This window comes from Melanotaenia boesemani, chromosome 22, assembly GCF_017639745.1.
Source record: "Melanotaenia boesemani isolate fMelBoe1 chromosome 22, fMelBoe1.pri, whole genome shotgun sequence".
NCBI lineage: Eukaryota > Metazoa > Chordata > Actinopteri > Atheriniformes > Melanotaeniidae > Melanotaenia > Melanotaenia boesemani.
This window is the reverse complement of record NC_055703.1, coordinates 10,908,887-10,914,886: the sequence shown is the minus strand read 5'-3', so window position 1 is coordinate 10,914,886 and position 6,000 is coordinate 10,908,887.

The window sequence follows — 6,000 nt, the reverse complement described above, 5'->3', positions numbered from 1 at the left end:
TGTTTGTTTTTTTTCAAAGAAATCAGCACTTAAGTTTTGGGCAGGAAATATGACACTATTTTGTAATATTAATGAAATACAGTGCAGAGTTCTTCCTGCCCAATCAATTACACTGAGTGTAATGTTACTAATGCTGGAACATGAAGTTATTCTAATGTCAACGCTTGTCAAGGAAGAAACAAGTTCAACTGCTTTACACTAAAACCGTTCTGGATCCTGTTACCACCTCCCTCGACTAATACAGAAATGGTGTCTGCTGCCTGCTACAGTCAGCCCTCCTCTATTTGATCCTTGGACCCTTAAATATGTATACGGTCTTCCTCTGTCTATACACAGTTTGCTGACTAATTCTGGAGTTGCAGGAGTAGGGTCAGCTGCAGTCACAGGTCGACCACATACAGCCTTCCTTGTGACAACAATCCATCAGCAAGGGAATTCCTCTGGACTCCGGTTGACCTAGAAATTTAAGTGTAACATCTCACATGTTGTTTACTGGTAGACATAATTAGTGAACCTCCTCACGTGTTCTTCTCACTCACCCTATATGAAGAGTCTCATTGTTTCTGAAGCACAATTGCACTTGAGTAATTCCTTGATTAGTATCCAAATAAATTTATCTACAGTTGAAAGTCCAGTCTGCTTGGAGACACAGACCCTTATATCAAAAACTCCATATACTGTCCATATACGGAGTCCAAACTTTATTGACTCTTATTAAGTGGCAGTCTGCTTACAGCTGCAACCAAGTATAATCCTAACCTATGCAATTTTAATTAATTCTAATTATGAAATGCTGAGGATCAGACACTACAAAGGTAAAGTAGACATTTACTGTAACTTCTGCACTTTACATAAAACATTAATAAATACACTTTAACATAGTCTATTGTCTGTTTTAGACAGGAGGGGAGAAAATACGCTGCTTCTGTACTTTTTTCAAGTGCCTTCCACAACCCATATGTTTGACTGAGAGGGACTGGGCTACATAAATTATTACCAATTTCTCTCAACAACTGCGTGGTCCTCTAAGCAACTTACTGTGGATCTGAAAATTATGCTGATTGATGCCTATGAAGCAGGAAATCTTTAAAAAAATATCAAAGTGAAGTGCTTGCAGCTTGCAATTTTCACAAACCAAAGTAGCAGTCTAAATGGAAGAGCTGTCAGAAATAAACTTTACTCGCAACCTCATTTGGAAAGCCAGCGACTGAAGTATGCAAAGCAACTTCCAAGTGGGTCATTTTGGAGAAAAAAATCATATTGTACACACAGGAATTCAACAGGAGGCTAAAACAACAACAACAACAACAAAAGGTGTAGCTTTTGATGAAAAGAACATCCTATCAGCTGTTATGTATGTACGTGGGGTTATTATTATAAAATGGCTGTGTGGCGGAAATTTTGACGGCTGGAAAAGGAGAGTAATGAATGACATTTATCTGCCAAACATGAAACTGATTTAAAACTAATTCTAATGCTTTTAGTGTTGTTTTTAATAGAGGAGGAATAACAGAAGAGTTTTAATGGTCAAGAATGAGACTGATTGGTTTGAAACATAGCAGGCATGAAAGCCAATGGACCAGAGCGGTGATGGCAGAAATGAAGAATAAAGTGAGTTTGGCATTATAAGAAAATAGAAGTGACTAAATGTAGCAGGATGAAAAATCCCAAACACCAGACAATGAGGGTGGATGTGAAGGAAAGGATTTTCCCTAGGGAACTTACACATAAGAGATCATAAGAGATCAATCAGTACATACCTTGTGAAAAATACATGGACCTATTCTGTGTAAATCTGTGATGCAGAGGCGATGTGGTGTGGAAATTTACAATATATAATTGGCTTGAACAACTATGAGACTTTTTAGGTCTGACTTGCTTTGAGGTTTGAATATATGTGACATCATGGCACCATTTTCTAGTAAGTTTCAGGTTCACTCATCAGTAAGTAACACTTTCTGATTCTCCAAACTGAGTGCTTTTGCTGCCTTGTACATTAGGTCGTCTAAGAAAAAAACACTACAGAACTTTCTGACCTCAAAACTCTGTGTTTCTAACTCATTTTGATGGCACAATGACATTTCTTATGTACATCCCTATAGCCATTGTTGCACTGCAGCATCCTGTGAATGAGAACTGGACTTCACAGCATTTTTCTTTTTGTTTGTTTTTGTTCCATAGCATCAAGTTGAAACAGAAGAGGATAGTTTTTAGAGGAAGCAAGGAAAAGAAAAAGCATGAGAAAAGGGGCAACACTGGACTGACTTTTACTGGCTGGATAGAGCTCACAGAAGAGACAGGATGCAAGACAGATCCTGAATTAGCAGTCATTAGAGGGTGCCTCAGTGACATAATCTACCAAAGTTCAGTAGTTGGGCTTTAAAATGGAAGTTGTCTTCTCACTCTCATCATGTGGTGGCTCAGAAGGAAATATATGACCATGCTAAAGAGAGGAGCTTTTCCATTTGCTGTGTAAGATAGTTTGCTGCATCTCTTCTTCTCTTTTGAAGGTAAAATATTTTTAGTAATACTTCAGCAGATGCATGCAGATTATAAGCCTGTTAGCATGTTTGTTAATGGCGCTATGATCACTTTAAAAAGATGTTCAAATCTTTCTGTACTAAAATGATGTCGGAAAGTAAATCATGCAATGACAACTCTTGCATGCACACAAATGAAGACAGTGAAGTTATGTGTACTGTCTCTGTGTCTAAAAGTGCAATTAGAAACGTCTAATCTCACTCACATTAAGGAGATACTGTCTCAAGTGGAGGAACTGTTTTGAGTAAGTCAAGGCAAGTTTATTTGTGTAACACAATTCAACGATAGTGTGATTCAAAGGGCTTTACAGAGACATTGAAACATCAGAAAAAAGAAACATAATTTTAAATTAACAACAAAAGTTACAGAAAAAAAAGGAACATTAGATAAAAACAATTTAATAAACTTGATCAAGTTTAACAATTCAAGCTTAAAAGAAACAGATGCAGATTTGGTCATTAATTAAAACTATAATGCAGCAGAGAACAGGTGGGTCTTTAACCTGGATTTAAATAAATTGTTTTAGCTGATCTGAGGCTGTCTGGGAGTTTGTTCCAGACATGTGGTGCATTTAAGCTGAATGCAGCTTCTCCATGTCTGGGAACTGGTAAGAGACCGGATCCTGATGACCTGAGAGGTCTGGTAGGTCATTACTGCCTCAAGAGCTGGACTGATGTGGTCAACTATCTTGGTCTTTTTGAGGACTCGAGCAGCATCTATTCATCCATCCATTTTCTGCCACTTATCCGGGGTCGAGTCACGGAGGAAGCTGCCCAATCAGGGAAAACCCAGACTTTCCTCTCCTTAGCCATAAAAGTTATGAACATAATCAGTGACAAAGGGCAGCCTTGGTAGAGTCCAGCCCTCACTGGAAATGAATCTGATTTACTGTCGGCAATGCTGACCAAGCTCTGGCGCCAATCGTACAGGGACGGGACAGCTCGTACAAGGGGGTCAGGCACTCCATACTCCCAGAGCACCCCCACAGGTTCCCCCTGGGTGACACGGTCAAACGCCTTCTCACAAGGACCAACTCCAGAATGGAAGAGGGTCTTGCCTTTCTCAAGGACTGTGGTTCCAGAGCCCAAGCCATGCGTCGAGTTGAGTCCATCTATATCTAGCCGGAACTGCTCAGCCTCGCACACCAGCTCAGGCTCCTTCCGCGCCAGAGAGGTGATGTTCCACGTCCCTAAACAATAAAAATGAAACAGAAACATTATTAAAAATTTCCTGCCAAAACCGCTATGATACACTTGATTCTTAAATGATTTAGTTTTGATCTGATTCAAGTAAAGAATTAATACATTCAAACCAACTTTTTTGCAAGAGACAACGTACCCATTACTACACATATACAAGCTGCTTTATATGGCTGTTTCCAACTAAATTCACTGAGTGATACTCTTTTCATTTCTTTTTGAATTCAGTGGACATCTTGCTGTCTTTTTTTCATTTCTCTCTGTTGTATCTGTAACTTTTAGGTTTGCAGTGGCATTCCTTGTCCTCTGTCCTGACATTGTGACCATTCTCAGTGTTGCACAACTTTGCTTTTTGTTTTGTCTGTATATACCAAATGTATATATGTATATATGTATATATACTGTATATATATATATACATATATATATATATATATATATATATATATACGCACACACATTTGGTGGAACTGCACTGGAAGTGAATTTACTTTTAAATGAAACCCAATATGCATAAGTAAACAGTGTTCATAAAGTCACACATAAAGTTAATTAAAAAAAAAAAAAAAAAAATCATGCAAAATGAGTCATCCTTTAAAGTGCAATGTGCACGCATGAAGGATGAAACTAAAGGAAGCTATTTGCATTTAATTAGTCATAAATACACATGAGCCAGAAAAGAACAAAGAACAGCGACATGAATTTTGGAATCCAGCCTCTCGTGGTTTAAAGCCTGTATGAAGCTGCAAATATTCAATACATGCATAACAACACTTTCTGCAACATATGAATACAACCACTTATTTCCAAATGATCTGCGTTGCCATGGGAATTAAGGCTTCATCTACATCTTATCAAGAACCATCACTTGTGCTTACATGAGATTCTATTGTTATTACATTAGATACAAACAGTCTGCAAAGCTAACACATTTTTAGTGTTAAAATGCCATCTTCTTTGAATGCATCAGTACGTGGGTGGTGTGCTAACCTACCTGTACACCAGGAGCTGATCGAATCTGCACTGTGAGTGCAGATGGAATTTCCTGGACATGCTGAGTTGCCTTCCTGATTGGCTGTCACTCAGCGTCAGTCAGTCACTCGCAGCCTGACTATCAGTCATGCGGAACACACGCATACTAAGAAATGAATTGTGCTTTGGAGAAAGCAAATTATTTGCAAGTAAATTGCTAAACTTTCACTCAGAGAGAATTACCCCTGAGAATGGATTGGTAGCAGTTGGCTGAGCTCACAACTGTTCTGCAGCAGGTTACTTGTTGAAATGTGAGAGGCTCATTAGGCCAAGGGTTCCCTGATGAGACACTTTAATTAAATGCCATAGAGAGTTGTGCAAGTGGTAGAACTGCCTTTACAACTTTTATTAGGACAATGAACCAGCAAAATGGAACATGGGTTCTTTATTATGTTATTGCATTTACAATTGTGTTCACAGTAGTGTGTGTCCTACAAATTACATTTGTTTGGATTTTATTTTGTAGAGTTGAGGCTTTATTATTTTTTTAAATCAATACATATTCTTCATTGTCTGCAAAACCGCAGAGGATTCAGTTTTCAAAGGGGTGTTCTGCTTTGCATGCACATACTTGGCTTTCTAATGGAGTCGATGACACTGACAGAAACTCCTGACAAGTGTTTGGAAGCTGAGCTCAGACACAGCAGGCACTTTGATAGGGGACAAGTGCCTACCCAGATTACGCAACCGTTTCCCCATTTGTAGCAGATTTACCTATTAACTTGTGCCCTCACATCCTTCATTGCCACCCTTGTTTGTTTGAACCCAGTGTTGTTTTGTCTGAGCTGAGATTCCTGCTGTTGCTTCCTAGATCTTGGAGAAAATCATTCCCATTTTCTTCCTCTGTGGAGCCTTTTGTTTCCCCGTGGCCTGTTGGTCTCTTTAGCATGCAAATGTGATTAGCCAATGTCACCGCACAGCAGGGCTGAATCAGACCGTTCCTCCCTGCTGGAGTCGCTTAGACAGTGCAATCCCAAGAAAATCAAATTATGGAGCCATTAATTTGTCTGGGTAATCCTGCCTGTCAGCTGCTCTGAGAAGTAATCTCCCAGGACTGCGTTCATCAAGTGTGTGATGCCAGCAGAAGTGAAGCATTATCTAATTAACAGGAGAGGAGAGAGTGGCTAGGAATTACAGCAGGTCTAAATCACTTGCCATCACAATCAAACTGAGCTGACACGTGCTCTTTATGACACTTAAGCATAATATACTTTCTAATCACACCTTA